Genomic DNA, 15,297 nt, shown 5'->3' with positions numbered 1-15,297 from the left:
ATCTTTTAAATAAATAAATAAATAAATAAATAAATAAATAAATAAATAAATAAATAAATATTAAGAAAAGGTCTCTTCGCCCTATTTGTTTAGCTGGGACTTTAAGGGAAAGATCCTCAATCTGGGAATCTAACACAAATGACTTGTCCTAGGGTAGCAACCGTAATTTAGTCTATCACTGTGATTTTATGGAGGAGTAAATTAGATCTAGAGGAAAATAGATTTACTTTTCTTGAGTTGCACATCTGAGGAGAGAGAGAGAGAGAGAGAGAGAGAGAGAGAGACATGTCCAGAGGAAGGGAAAGGAATAGCGGTGGAGATGGGGAGATTTCAGAGTCACAGCCCTTGCCAGGGCCTCTGTCTGGGTAGAGGCTGCCATAATCTTACCTATCTTTCCACCAGACTGCCAGACTCAGATTTTCTTCCCTTCTTTTTCATCTCATCTACTCCTCAATTCAAATGTACCTAAGGCTGGACTTTGTTTCTCCAGGTCATAGGTGGTTGACATAATAATAATTTAATCTATACAGAGAGAGGAACCAGCCTCCAGAGTGCTCCTCTCCCTGTGAGTTATGAACACTGGCCTTCTGGAAACAATGTTTTGGTTTTTCTGAATCAGATAAATGACTTGATGGTGAGATTTGAGTTCCAGCAGGAAGGTGCGCAAAGAACGTGATAGATTATTTTTGGGTAAGAGGCTCACAGTGTGTGTCCCCAAATAGAACTTCTGTAGCTGAATTCATAGAACACATTTACCTGAGGCAGAGCAAAGGGAGAAAGACTGTCACTTAGCCAAGACACAGGGTGGTAGCAGGCACCACGGGCGCTGTGGTCTACAGACATGGCACCATGGCAGTGCTGTGCAGGGGCAAGTATTTGCTGTGGAGTAAGAGCTTGTTCAGGATATTTTGATTCCCTGGATTCCGCAGTTATATTTTGTTACCCAGCACTCCCTGGCTCTTTTATAGTAGAGGGGGGTTAATTTCTTAGCTTCCTCATCAGCCTTCTGTTCTTCCTAATTATAAGGACTCATCCGGGACCCTCTCCATTAGCATCCTCCAGCCATGTGAAATCTTCTTCACCTTTCATGTTTCTTTGGATAAAGCCATCTAAGTCTAGCTGTGAGAGGCAGGATTAATTAGTTTTTCAGAGAATAAGTTAGTGAGTCCCACTGATGTTTTGAATACTACACAGATGCTGTATTCTTGGGTCTTTAGGGTTTCTGAGATGGGTTTGCAGATCAGGGTAATTCAGCCCAGTGATGAGAACCTGTGCAATTGGAGGTTAGGGAAGCATATGCAAAACCGACCAGAAGCCACTGCACTTATCAGCAAATTTCATATGATTGTTTGGTAAAAGCTCCACAGGTCTACACAGGTCACCTCTTTCAGGACTCTGCAACCAAATGAGCCAACTGTGGGCCCCTTGCAATCAGGAGTTTACAGCTACAGGAGCCCTGGAGACAGAGGCTGGGCCCAGGGAGGAGCAGCAGCACTCAGGCTCCTGCTCCCACAGAACTCACAGGAAGAGTTCTCTCATAAAGACGTTTGTAGTCAGAACTTTATGCTGCATTTTTATTCAGGAAAGAAGCAGGAACAGAAGAATGTCACTTCCTAGGAATCCAGCACTGGAGAAATGAGGAAAATTCTTCCAAGGCTGGTCTCCCATGCAGAATTGAGGAAACTTTTCTGTTCAGCTGATGCAGTATGGTTTGAGGTTGATAGCACAATCATCAGAGAAGATGGAATTGATGAGCTAGCCAAACTGTATGGAGTTGAGGATACTATGTCAGAGATGGCATGGCAAGCCATGGGTGGGGCATGCATTTCACGGCTGCCCTCACAGAGCACTCAGCTCTGATCCAGCCTGGCAGGGATCAGGTGCCATGGCTGATAGTAGCGCACCCCTTACACCTGACCCCGGCATAAAGGAGCTAGTAAGTCGCCTGCAATAGGTTTTCCTGTCGCCTGCAATAGGTTTTCCTATTATCCGGTGACTTTAGGAACATTGTAGAGCATGTTGCTTCAAAACTCAATATCCAGGGCACCTGGGTGGTTCAGTCAATTGACTGCCTCTGGCTCAGGTCATGATCCTAGGAGTCCTGGGATCGAGCCCCTGAGTCAGGCTCCCAGCTCAGTAGGGAGTCTGCTTCTCCCTCTCCCTCTGCCCCCGCCCCTGCTTGTGCTTTCTGTCTCTCTCTCTCCATTTCAAATAAATAAATAATTTTAAAAATATTTTATTTATTTATTCATGAGAGACACACAGAGAGAGGCAGAGACAGAGGCAGAGGGAGAAGCAGGCTCCCTGCAGGGAGCCTGATGTGGGACTTGATTCTAGGACTCCAGGATCACGCTCTGAGCTGAAGGCAGACAGACGCTCAACCACTGAACCACTCAGGCATCCCAAATAAATAATTTAAAAAAAAAAAAGCTCAGTATCCCATTAACCAATGTACTGGCCAGTAAGCTGAAATTCTACTTTGATGGTGAATATGCAGGTTTTAATGAGATGCAGCCAACAGCCAAATCTGGTGGGAAAGAAAAGTTTTTAAATTTGTGAAGGAAAAATTTCACTTTTAAGAAAATGGTCATGATTAGAGATGGAGCCATAGACATGGAAGCCTGTCTTCCTGCTGGTGTTTCCATTGAGTTTGTAGGAAATGTGATCACACAACTAAAAGACAACTCGGAATGGTACAACTCGGAATGGTATATCACTGATTTTGTAGAGCTTTTGGGAGAATTTGCAAAATAATATCAATTTTCATGTAGTTCATAACAACTTCAGGTTAATTTTTTTTAAAGATTTTATTTATTTATTCATGAGAGAAAGAGATAGAGGCAGAGACACAGGCAGAGGGGGAAGCAGGCTCCATGCAGGGAACCCGATGTGGGACTCAATCCCAGGACTTCAGGATCATTCGCTGGGCTGAAGACAGAAGCTTAACCGCTGAGCCACCCAGGCGTCCCAGGATAATTTTTTAAAGTTAGAATTTGAGGGGTGCCTGACTGAGTCAGTTGATAGCACGTGCAATTCTTGATCTCAGGATCATGAATTTAAGCCCTATGTTGGGTGTGGAACCTACTTAAAATAAAAAATTTTTTAAAGTTATAGTTTGATACTATTTGCTTACAATTGTCTATTACAACGAAATGTATAGATTTGGTACTGTTTATCTGTACTTCCAAGTAAACTATGGAAAATTGCTTTTTTTTATTTTTTATTTTATTTTATTTTTTTTGAAAATTGCTTTTTTTTAAACTGTGGTACCAATTTTATTATGATGATTAATTACTTGGAGAGTTTTATAATCTGAATTCTTTGTGTGTTCTCCTAGCTATATTTTCTTTAAAGCCTTTTAAAAGTAGATGGAAAAATAAATAAATAAAATAAAATAAAAGTAGATGGTAAATTGTACACCTTCACTATTGGAAATATAGGTAGGCAGGTTTTTGTGAACATTGCTTTTCCTTTTGGTAGGTAAATAAAAGCTTGTCCATGTATCAGAAAAAAAAAAACTATGCAATTCTAAATTATGGCTCTTCCCTTCCACCTTCCCTTCCCTTCTTTTTTTATTCCCTCTGTTTTCAATGGAGGGAAGGACAGAGAAGCTAGATCCAGCAACTGAAAGCAGATTTGGAATGTTGTGGTAGGTAGAACTTGTTTCATCTCACTGATAGTACCATTTGTATGGATTTTTTTTCTGTTCCAGTTTGTGAGAGGTGATGCCAATCATTCCGCCTCCCATCTACGAACACATTCCAAAGTTCAGTTGTAAATGTATTGTTTGTAAGTTGAAATGCATCTTTCTACAGAAAATTGAAGATACTGTAACTCCAAGATTAGCTCAGTTATGATTTTCTAATGGGGCTGAAACGTTGTTCACAAGCAATAAAATAAAGTAGAAAATAATACTGTTGCAATACTAGTGAGCTGGATAAGGAGGACAAATAACAGTGAATGAAACAAATTTTTTACTGTGTTTATCTTGAATGCTGATGAGAAGGACAAAGGGTGGCATGGTTGTGAAAGCAGGGCCATGCGGTGTGCCCAAAAGGGGGCTAGTCGAAAGCATATTGAACACGGGACTCAATGGGGTGATGGCAGATGAGGAGACACTCAAAGCTAGTGTGAACCCCTTCTATTTTTCCGCTCTCAGATACCACGGGGGGGGGAGGGGGCTGCCAAGCTCCCAGCCCCTTGTGAGCATGTGTGCCTGCCGATCTCACACAAGTTTATGGTGTAAGAGGAAATGTTAGTCTCACCTTATACAGTCTGTGTCTGCGTCTTCATGGGTCTCCCATTTCCAAATCTGTTGAAAGATAGGTGAAAGGAGGTTGGGAGTCCCAGATCGTAGCCTCCATCGTGTTGCTTACCCCTCCGGGTCAGTCTTCAGTCTGATATTAGTTCCCATTATATACCCCCCTCCAATCCCTCGGGTCTTCTTCTTTTATTTATTTATTTATTTATTTATTTATTTATTTATTTATTTATTTTTAAAATTTATTTATGATAGTCACAGAGAGAGAGAGAGAGAGAGAGGCAGAGACATAGGCAGAAGGAGAAGCAGGCTCCATGCACCGGGAGCCCGACGTGGGACTCGATCCCGGGTCTCCAGGATCACGCCCTGGGCCAAAGGCAGGCGCCAAACGGCTGCGCCATCCAAGGATCCCCCCTCGGGTCTTCTGAGTCCCTAGCCTGCATCAAAGTCACCTGAATCATTTACCAAAAACGTGGATTGCTGGGCTCCACCCTCAGGGGTTCTGACTAAGTACTCTTGGGGTCGAACCCAAGACTGCGTTTCCAACAAGTGCCCCGCTGACTCTGGGGCTCTGTCCTGGGCCATACTTTGTCCCAGGTCAGTCCAGGTCCTCCGCCGGGAGCAGCATCTGTTGGGCCCCAGGCGTCAGCCTTCTCCACCCGCGTCACAATCGGACCTCTCTTAGGGTCTGCGCGGGCCCCTCCTAACTTCCTACGTGGTGCTCTGGAGGTTGAAGTCCATTTCTTTCCTAGGTCCCGAAGATACCTTTCCAGACTGAGGACTATGGAGCCCTGTTCAAGAGGAGACCTCTGGGGTTCTGGAGCTTGGGGGTCTCCTCTCTTCGACTCAGTTCCTCTGTTCTCAGTTGCCTGCCACATATTCACCCCCAGCAGATCCACTCGCTGAAACTCCCCTAAGTAGCACCAGGTCCTGATCTGTCCTCTTGGCAAGTGGGTGTCTGATCCTGAGAGCCAGTTTGTGTCGCCTCCAATAGCTTTTAGCAGACATCTGGTCCCTGCCTCAGAGCTGCCATCGTTGAAGCTGTGAAGCGGCTTCTGGGGACCCAGTGCCACAGCCTTGGCTCCCTGACCTGTAAGTTTGGATTCTTCCCATGTACTATCTCATCACTCACTATCTCATGGTGACCTTTATCCTCGGGAAACATATATTTTGCTATTAGTTTGTTACAAAATTCTGTGTCGTTAAATCATGGGACCAAGACTACATTCCCAATAAATTTAGTTTGATAATATACAGGAAATTGTGATGATTTTTCAGACTTTTTTTTTTTTTTTTTTTTTTTTTTCAGTTTCAAGCTCATGCAGCCTTGGAGTAAAGCCAAAGTCTCTATAATATTTCCTTTGTTTGGTCCCTAACAACCTATCTTAAAACAAGCCTTCCCCCTGACTGCTTCCTGGTGAATCATAGTGGCTAGTTCATGCACAGTCACAGAGTGTCTTCTCAGGTCCCCAGGAAATGTCCCCTTCCCTAAGTGACCTGCTGCCAGGACCTCAAATAGCTCCAGAGACCCTGCTGATCCTGCCTAAGGTGTCTTCACCTCCCACATCCACCAAGATGGCTCTGCTCTCTCAGTCAGCTGCCAAAGGCATATTGCTGGCCACTCTGCCCTGTCAATAATTAATGTGTCTGCTGAATGTATCGGCACCTATTGTTAGCAGATTGCTAGTGTTGTGCACTGTTGATAGAGACATCGATGATAGAGCCTTGACCTGACAAAAATGTCATGGCACCAATAGGTTCTCTAAGAATGTGGGAAGGATCCCTGTATTCTTCTGTGTTTTTCCTGGGTTCCAAAGTAGTGCTTCTGGTGGTGCCAGTGACTAGAGAGAATTTAGTGAGAAGGACCTTCTGGCAGAGATGGCCAGCTGTCTACCGGAATTCCATTATGTAGAATTAGTACCAAGAAACAGCTGCCTGAGATTTCAAAAGTTTTTGAGTCTCCCACCCCACCTGTGCATTCAGTGGAATCATGGAATGAGTTCACCACAGTTTCACATTCACAACTTCACAGAGCTGATGTGTATCATTTCCAGGCCAAGGAGTTTAAGGAGTAGATGTAACTCCCTTTCCTTTCTTTCTCCTTCAGCTGACTCTAAGACCTGAGGGAATGTCAGAATGTAGGATGGAAGGAACTAGAACACCTTGGACTCCTCTATAAGCAAAAATACATTCTCTGTACACTTAAAAATGATTAAAATGGTCAATTGTTAATAATAGTTTACCACAATTTAAAAACTACATTTCTACTATTCTAAATTACTAAAAATTTGAGGCTTATGTGTACAGGAGCTAATGTTACCCTAATTAATTCTCATCTAAGTTCATTCTCATTTAGAGCTCCATTTCCCAGAAACTTATTTCAGGCCACACACAGGGTGCAGTAGAAGCAACACTCAAAATTCCTTTCTTCTTTTCACATTGGCCCTTTGTCCTTGACAAGTCTTTCTGTGGACTACTTTAATACTCCTTTAAAGACCTTTCTAGAAACAGACTCTAGTTATTATAGAGTAATAGTTAAGCTCACAGACCCCAAACACAATTTTGTTGGGTTTGAACATCACCTCTGCCCTTTACTAGCTGTGTAACCTTTGGCAAATTACTTTTAACCTCTGTGTGTGTCACTTGTGTTAACTGCAAAATCATCGGGCAATAATATTACTTATCTAGACATCCTTGTGAGGATTCCATGAGTCAAAAGATGTAGAGTACATATACCTGGCTGAAGAACAGCACATCACTGTTACATTATTGATGATATTCATAGCCCCTTTAGTCACACATGTGTGAATCTTGGATAAACAATTTTAATTTGAACTGAGCTTCTTTCTACAAAATAGTAAAATGCCACATTAATAAGAGATGTGATTTCCACTCTGAGAGGAAGGGCATGTCCTTATATTTTGCGGTGCTAAACTCAAAAGTACTTGAGTTATGTATCAAGCAATGTGCGAGGCCACTTCACATATTTTGCTCCTAATTGTATCAAAATTCTGCATAATTAAATCATTAGACCAGAAATACATTCAATAGTTGGGTGGTATGTGGGGAATTGTGATAAAATGTTAACCATTATTATAGGTACAATACTGTATTATGTATTTACCTGTAAGGTATAAGAATTAATTTTTAGAATGTTATTTGCCCTTTAGAGTTTTTATTAACAAGAAAAAAAGCAAATATATAAACCAAGTCAATTAAAAGTTATTTATCTTCTAGAAACACCAGAAAAGAATGACTTTAAAAAGTGAGTTTTTGCAAATCTCAAGTGTCATCTTTATCCACTAAGATAAATAAGATACATAATCCTGATATTATATAAAGCAAGCTCTATCATAAACCCTCTAAAAAATATGTAGATTCTAATAATTTGAAAAAAATAAAGGTTTTTTTTTTAAAGTTATGGGTTGATAGAATTACATATTTAAAAAGAACTTTGTGTTGGTTATCATTTAACTGACGTGAGTCATTCTTTTCCCAGGATGTGTGGGTCGGTATTTGAAACTATTTTAATGAAAATTTAAATGTCATTGGTTTATTTTCTATGACATTGTACACTCATCAAATGTGTCTAAACACATAGAATTCTAAGAACATATGCCAAAACATGTTCTTCTGCAAAATCAAATTTAAATAAGATTGCAAAATACCATGATAACCCTATATAGACTATAATTCAAATAATTGAAATCACAACTGAAGATGCTGACAGAAACATACACAGTATAGAAGCATTAAGTTTACTATGAGAATAATGAGAAGATGTAATCGATTTGGTCAATTTCTAAGAATCAAGTCACATAGATTACCCACATTTCTTTAAAAAGAGCTTTATTTTTTTTTCTTTTTTTTTTTTTTAATTTTTATTTATTTATGATAATCACACAGAGAGAGAGAAACAGAGGCAGAGACATAGGCAGAGGGAGAAGCAGGCTCCATATACCGGGAGCCCGATGTGGGATTCGATCCTGGGTCTCCAGGATCGCGCCCTGGGCCAAAGGCAGGCGCTAAACCGCTGCGCCACCCAGGGATCCCTAAAAAGAGCTTTAAAAGTGAACAGATATAAATTCACTATGACCAGTGAATATATGATATATATTTATATAATGTAAATATGTAATCTAAATTATTTTAAAGTATAGGGCAGCCCAGGTGGCTCAGCGGTTTAGCACCTGCCTTCAGCCCAGGGCCTGATTCTGAAGACCGGATCAAGTCCCACACCAAGCTCCGTGCATGGAGCCTGCTTCTCCCTCTGCCTGTGTCTCTGCCTCTCTCTCTCTCTCATGAATAAATAAATAAAATATTTAAAAAAATAAATTATTTTAAATTATAAATAATCCAGTCTTAATAAAAGTATGGAAAATATATGGGAGGGTTTTTATCTTTTTTTTTTTTGAGGCAAAAGGGATTTGAAGAAAATTCAATGGAAATATTGCTATCCAACACTGTCATTTAGAAATTACTTTTCAAGGAAAAAAAGTTTAATTGTATTGCTAATTAAATATCTTTCACCCTCCTAATAATAAAATTCTAATCATAGGTGACTGTGAATACTTTAAATTTTCTCTTGTACACTTTGCTGATGAAAAATAATAAGATTTTATTCATGTAGTTATTTATTTATTTATTAGCAAGTGAGAGAGAAAGAGAATGCATGCATGCGTGCACAAGAGTGTACAAGAGCTGGGGGAGGAGCAAAGACAGAGAATCTCAAGCTGACTGTGCACTGGTGCGGTGGGGCTCTATATCTCGACTCTGAGATCATAATCTGAACCCAAACCAAAAGTCGTTGCTTAACTGACTGAGCCACCCAGATGCCCCAAGACTCCTTTTTTTAAATTAGAGGTTTCATTATTTTATTATTTTTGGCATGTATTTTTTCCTCTTCTTCCTCAGTTCCCTATTGCAGCCCATAAAATCCCAAATCTTATTCAAAGCCTATATAAAATACTACTTCCCCTAAGAAGCCCAGTTTTGCTTTTTCTTTTGTTTTTTTTTTATTTTATTTTATTTCTTTTGATGTCTTCCCACCTCATGCACTCCATCTGCTTAACTCACATTGCATAATGCTGTGTATCTGCGGTATATTGCTGGGTCCTCTGGGCAGATTGTGCCTTCTTCCTTTTTGTGTCACCTGGGGGACCAAGCACAGGCCTATGTGCAGTGGGCCCTAAATAAATACTTGCTGAATTAAAAATGCTAAGTAATTATGGTTTTTCCAGTACTCTGTACAATAATTTGTGTTTGCTGTTGATCCAAACCTCTGTTCACTTAGGTAGGTCTGCAAATGCCTTCCGAACAAAGCTTAGCCTGCAGCATGACTCAGCAATGCAGTCTGTGTAGCTTCTACAGAATGAAAGGAAGATTCCTTCAGCCACACCAGGGGGCAGTGTGATACACATCTGCATGGCCATCAAGGCTCCTAAGCGAGGAAAAAGGATGCAGTGCTTCTGCAAAGAAAACATTTAGAAAATAATACAAAAGGGGTAATGAACTTAATTTTCTGTACTTTAATCAGACACCCCAAGATTGCCATGCTGTATATCACTGCTGCCGACAGGGAAAAGTGGAAAAAAGTTTTATTATTTGTGTTGTCAACAGGTACACAGAGAGAAATAGACCTGTACCTAGACAGACAGGAGTCCATCTTTGCACTTATATAAAGGTATAGAAAAAAAAAGGTATAGAAGTGATCATTTTGAAAGTTAATGTTGTTATATTATTGTGTAAATATGAGAATGGCTATAAAAGGCACAATTATTATTTGCAATTCAAATGGTCAGAGCATCTTACTTATCAATTAAGAGATTAATCTGATTCTCAATACATGCATTTTTTGAGTTACAAGATGGATGAATTTAGGAGCAAGTGACTGATTTGTGCAAATTTTTTTTTCCATGCTTACAAATAGCATTTTTGCCTCAAAGTTGGGATTTCATCTGAAGTCCCACTGCATCTGACATATGTAGAATGAGGGACGATTGCATTATACTGCTCTCAGTGCCGTGCCGTCGTCTTCTGTGCAGTAGCACACTACGTGCTTGTTAGGTATCATCACTTCCACATTTCAGTTGATGAGTATTTACTGGAACTGTAGGATAAAGGAAGCACTCACTAACAAAGGCAAATGTCTCCTTTAGGGCTTATTGTGGACATTTGTCATTGTGGGCATTTCTGATTGCCCAGCACCCTTTGAACACTTTTCTAATGTTTGCAAAACATCCTGTTTTATGAGTCCCCCCTCCCCCCACCGCCCCGGGGTTGAAACTGAAAACTGGCTTTCCTCGATTCCCTCGCAGCAAGGGTACAGGTGTGTGGCCTAGGTTCCACCAATCAGTTGCCCTTGCATGTGGCTGACTGGGAAGTGGGCAATGGGAGGAAGGAAGCATGCGGAATCTGTTATTTGGCAAGTGCTGCAACAAAAGTGTTGGGCTCTTTGGGGCGTCACTGTCAGAATTTCTGGTATCCACTCCTGAGCAGCACTCAGCATGAGCTGGGCCCCATCCACGCAAGTGGTGGTAGAGGGGCTGACCGGTGACAGCAGGGGCGTTTGAGCTGTAGTGGCTCCTGCGGAGTGTTGGACATTGTTCTGGATGCTCAGTGTCCGAGTCTGGTCTTAGCTTCTGGGAGCTACTTGCTGACCTTTAATTAATTCTTTTTCCTCTTCAGCCAGCCAAGGTAGCTTTTGTTGTTTGCCATTTAAAACTTTGACAGAAACAAACAATGAAAGGACATACTTTTTTTTAGACATAAATTTTGGGATAACTTGTAAAAAAATGTCTCCTATTATGAATCTGGGGAAATGTTCTTAGGAAAACAAGAAAGGAAGAAAGAATATAATACAATACTTATATCCTGGACCTGATTACAGATCCAATAAATGAGATAAAGCAGGGACACCTGGGTGACTCAGTGGATGAGTGTCTGCCTTTGGCTCAGGGCATGATCCTGGGGTCCTGGGATCGAGTTCCTCATCAGGTTCTCTGCAGGGAGCCTGCTTTTCGCTCTGCCTATGTCTCTGCCTCTCTCTGTGTCTCTCATGAATAAATAAATAAAATATTTTTTAAAAATGAGATAAAGCAACTGCAACTGAGTGAAAATAAAGTCATTTTAATATTCATATCTATAAGTACCTGCTTTCTATAAATAGGGGAGAGAAAATCTTAATGTTTAGAAATAGGATTATATCATGTCAGGAAACACTTAAATTTGATATCAAAGAGTAATTGAGCAAAGTACCAATCTTTTAGAAAAGCTGAATAGAAAACTGTTGTTTTTGTTTGATTAGTATCCCATTTTCCTTCAAGTTACAGAATCCTTCTTTATTCCTGGGAACCCTTGAGAGGATAAGAAATAATTCTTGAGAAGAGTGGGGCAAGAGGTTATAACATGATAAAATTTTTATAACTTATCCCCAATTTATGAACCAGGAAGTGTGCTCTCACCAGATACTGAATTGATCAACACTTTGATCTTAGACTTCCAGCCTCCAGAACTGTTAGAAATAAATGTTTATTGTTTAAATCACCCCGTTTATGGTGCTTTGTTGTAGTATCCCCAATGGACTAAACATTCCCCCAATCTTCACCTCAACAAAACGCCAGTCTGATTTTTTAAAAATCACTATAGATGACTTTTAACTTATTCTGGAAATTCAAATAAGCGGTATCAGAGTATGTACCCTCGTCCTGGCCACTTTCACCCAGTGTTATGTTTGTGAAATTCATCCATGTTATTTTGTTTATCAGTATAATTTGTCCCCCTTTTTTTTTTTGTTTTTTTTTACTGAGTACCACTGCATTTATTCACCTGTGGGTGGACATTTGGGCTGTTTCCAGTTTGAGGTGTTATTAACGTTCATATATATGTCTTTTTATGGACACGTTTTTGTTCTCTTGGGTAAATACCTAAGACTGTAGTTGCTGCTATGCATTAATTATTTTTACATATTGTTGGATTTGATTTGCTAATATTTTATTTATGGCTTTCATGTCTCTATTCATAAGGCCAAGGGAAGTCGCCATAACTATCATTCAAAGAAGGAAACATTTAGTCCTTTACTGGGAGGTTGACAAAATACAAACCCTTTGGCTCCTTACTTGTGTCAGAGCCATCGGAGCATCAGTCCCTTAATCCTAAGCAAAGGTCAGTGGAACCAGAATACATATGAACCCAATGGAATCATCCATTACCACAGGAAGAAAGGTATGAGAAATGAATAATATGGCCATGGCAATAAGGAGTCATGCTGAAATTCAGGTGCAGCAAGACTCCATTCTCAGAACTCTAAGTAAACTTGCTCTGCACTCCTTCCAATCTCTCTCTTTTGGGAGTTGATGTACATATGTTCTTAGGAAACCAATCCACAAGTCAATAATCTTATGATGGAAAGATAGAGACTCCCCAGAGGGGAGCTGTACATTTTTGGGGGGCTACTGATATAATTTAAAATGTCATCATGAGGCCGACTGTTTTTAGTTGTGGTGGTGTCACTACTGTACTACTGCATCCGAAGGTGGGTTCAGAAAAAGTACAGTTGCTCTGAATCCATGGAGTTACAGTTACAACATCAGATCCAATGTCCTCTTTCTTAAGTGTGGATTGTCTTAGGAGTGTTGCTGCTTTAAAAACTGTCAGATTCCTAAAAAGTAAAGATTTTTTTTATGAAAGTGAAGATTTACAATGAATTTACTGCAACTTCTCTTTCCTATATACTTTTAAAATATCTGACTGAATCTTTGGCATGTACTGAAGCAATCAGTAGGTTTTTAAGAACCTTATTGTTCCAAAATGTTTCATCACAAAATTAGGAATTATGTAAAGATAATTGAGGTAAAAGACGAACATATTGTTCTCCTGACTCATTTCAGTTCTTCTGACTCATTTCAGTCCTTCCCCGACAATGAATTTTCATGAGCTGCTTGGACTATTAAGGTAAATTGATATTTTAAAGTGATTACTTGTGACAGGAGTACAACACTGGTAGGCTTTTGTTTACATATTTATATTTATATGGAATATCTATGACCCAATTGTGAGTAAAATACCTCCGTTTTTATTTTTATTTATTTATTTTTTTTTAAATTTATTTTTTATTGGTGTTCAATTTACTAACATACAGAATAACCCCCAGTGCCCATCACCCATTCACTCCCACCCCCCGCCCTTCTCCCCTTCTACCACCCCTAGTTCGTTTCCCAGAGTTAGCAGTCTTTACGTTCTGTCTCCCTTTCTGATATTTCCCACACATTTCTTCTCCCTTCCCTTATATTCCCTTTCACTATTATTTATATTCCCCAAATGAATGAGAACATATAATGTTTGTCCTTCTCTGACTGACTTACTTCACTCAGCATAATACCCTCCAGTTCCATCCACGTTGAAGCAAATGGTGGGTATTTGTCATTTCTAATGGCTGAGTAATATTCCATTGTATACATAAACCACATCTTCTTTATCCATTCATCTTTCGTTGGACACCGAGGCTCCTTCCACAGTTTGGCTATCGTGGCCATTGCTGCTAGAAACATCGGGGTGCAGGTGTCCCGGCGTTTCATTGCATTTGTATCTTTGGGGTAAATCCCCAACAGTGCAATTGCTGGGTCGTAGGGCAGGTATATTTTTAACTGTTTGAGGAACCTCCACACAGTTTTCCAGAGTGGCTGCACCAGTTCACATTCCCACCAACAGTGTAAGAGGGTTCCCTTTTCTCCGCATCCTCTCCAACATTTGTGGTTTCCTGCCTTGTTAATTTTCCCCATTCTCACTGGTGTGAGGTGGTATCTCATTGTGGTTTTGATTTGTATTTCCCTGATGGCAAGTGATGCAGAGCATTTTCTCATATGCATGTTGGCCATGTCTATGTCTTCCTCTGTGAGATTTCTATTCATGTCTTTTGCCCATTTCATGATTGGATTGTTTGTTTCTTTGGTGTTGAGTTTAATAAGTTCTTTATAGATCTTGGAAACTAGCCCTTTATCTGATATGTCATTTGCAAATATCTTCCCCCATTCTGTAGGTTGTCTTTGAGTTTTGCTGACTGTATCCTTTGCTGTGCAAAAGCTTCTTATCTTGATGAAGTCCCAATAGTTCATTTTTGCTTTTGTTTCTTTTGCCTTCGTGGATGTATCTTGCAAGAAGTTACTATGGCCGAGTTCAAAAAGGGTGTTGCCTGTGTTCTTCTCTAGGATTTTGATGGAATCTTGTCTCACATTTAGATCTTTCATCCATTTTGAGTTTATCTTTGTGTATGGTGAAAGAGAGTGGTCTAGTTTCATTCTTCTGCATGTGGATGTCAATACCTCCGTTTTTAAATTGCTCATTTAGTATAATACTTGCCAAACATCACTTGAACAAATACTTAATATATGTGAAACACAAGTGCTATAAGACTTGCCTTTAAAATATTTAATTAAGATGGGACGCCTAGGTGGCTCAGCGGTTGAGTGTCTACCTTTTGCTCAGGTCGTGACCCAGGGGTCCTGGGATCCAGTTCCACGTCGGGCTCCCTGCGTGGAGCCTGCTTCTCCCTCTGCCTGTGTCTCTGCCCCTCTCTCTCTCTGTGTCTCATGGATGAATAAGTAAAATCTTTAAAAAAAATTTAATTAAGAAATGGGGGAAGCATCTTAGATATAATATAAATAGCTTATATGACTTTGTGGGGAAAGATCTATTAGAAGAATTTTTCTGGACTCCTTTGAGAGCCGCCTTTTTCCTTTAACCAAGTAAATAATATTCTTTCAAAATGTATTGCTTGACTTCCTGCCATCTTAGGCAGAACAAATAGAATATGATCTGCACCTTCTATAGGTGATAATTAATGTATGTCAGTTAGACAAGGGGTCTTGCTCCGCGGTATTAGAGTGCAGACACCAAAGGAAGAGATCAGAAAATGAAGCAGCGCAGCAGTTTGGGGCCATATAGTAAATGATGGGGCCCTCTAGTAAATGCTTCCTGTCTCCTGTCTCATACCTGTTGACTTCTAATCTATTCATTTCAACGCAGGAAGATTGAGAGTT

The 15,297-nt window shown here is 40.1% G+C and overlaps 1 long non-coding RNA gene and 1 pseudogene across 1 annotated transcript; one reads left to right on the top strand and one right to left on the bottom strand.

The window, feature by feature from the left end:
* The first annotated feature begins 1,611 nt into the window (after nucleotides 1–1,611).
* Nucleotides 1,612–2,855, top strand: LOC112653262 (phosphoserine phosphatase-like; annotated as a pseudogene).
* Nucleotides 1,612–5,460, bottom strand: LOC125754851 (uncharacterized). Its single transcript, XR_007409776.1, has 3 exons — nucleotides 4,727–5,460; nucleotides 4,266–4,312; nucleotides 1,612–1,764 (listed from the first exon to the last, which is right to left on the bottom strand). It is a non-coding gene; the product is annotated as an uncharacterized LOC125754851 (long non-coding RNA).
* Nucleotides 5,461–15,297: the final 9,837 nt, after the last annotated feature.

The sequence above is a fragment of the Canis lupus genome, chromosome 3 (genome assembly GCF_003254725.2).
Source record: "Canis lupus dingo isolate Sandy chromosome 3, ASM325472v2, whole genome shotgun sequence".
Lineage (NCBI taxonomy): Eukaryota > Metazoa > Chordata > Mammalia > Carnivora > Canidae > Canis > Canis lupus.
This window is presented reverse-complemented; position numbering and strand designations above follow the sequence as displayed.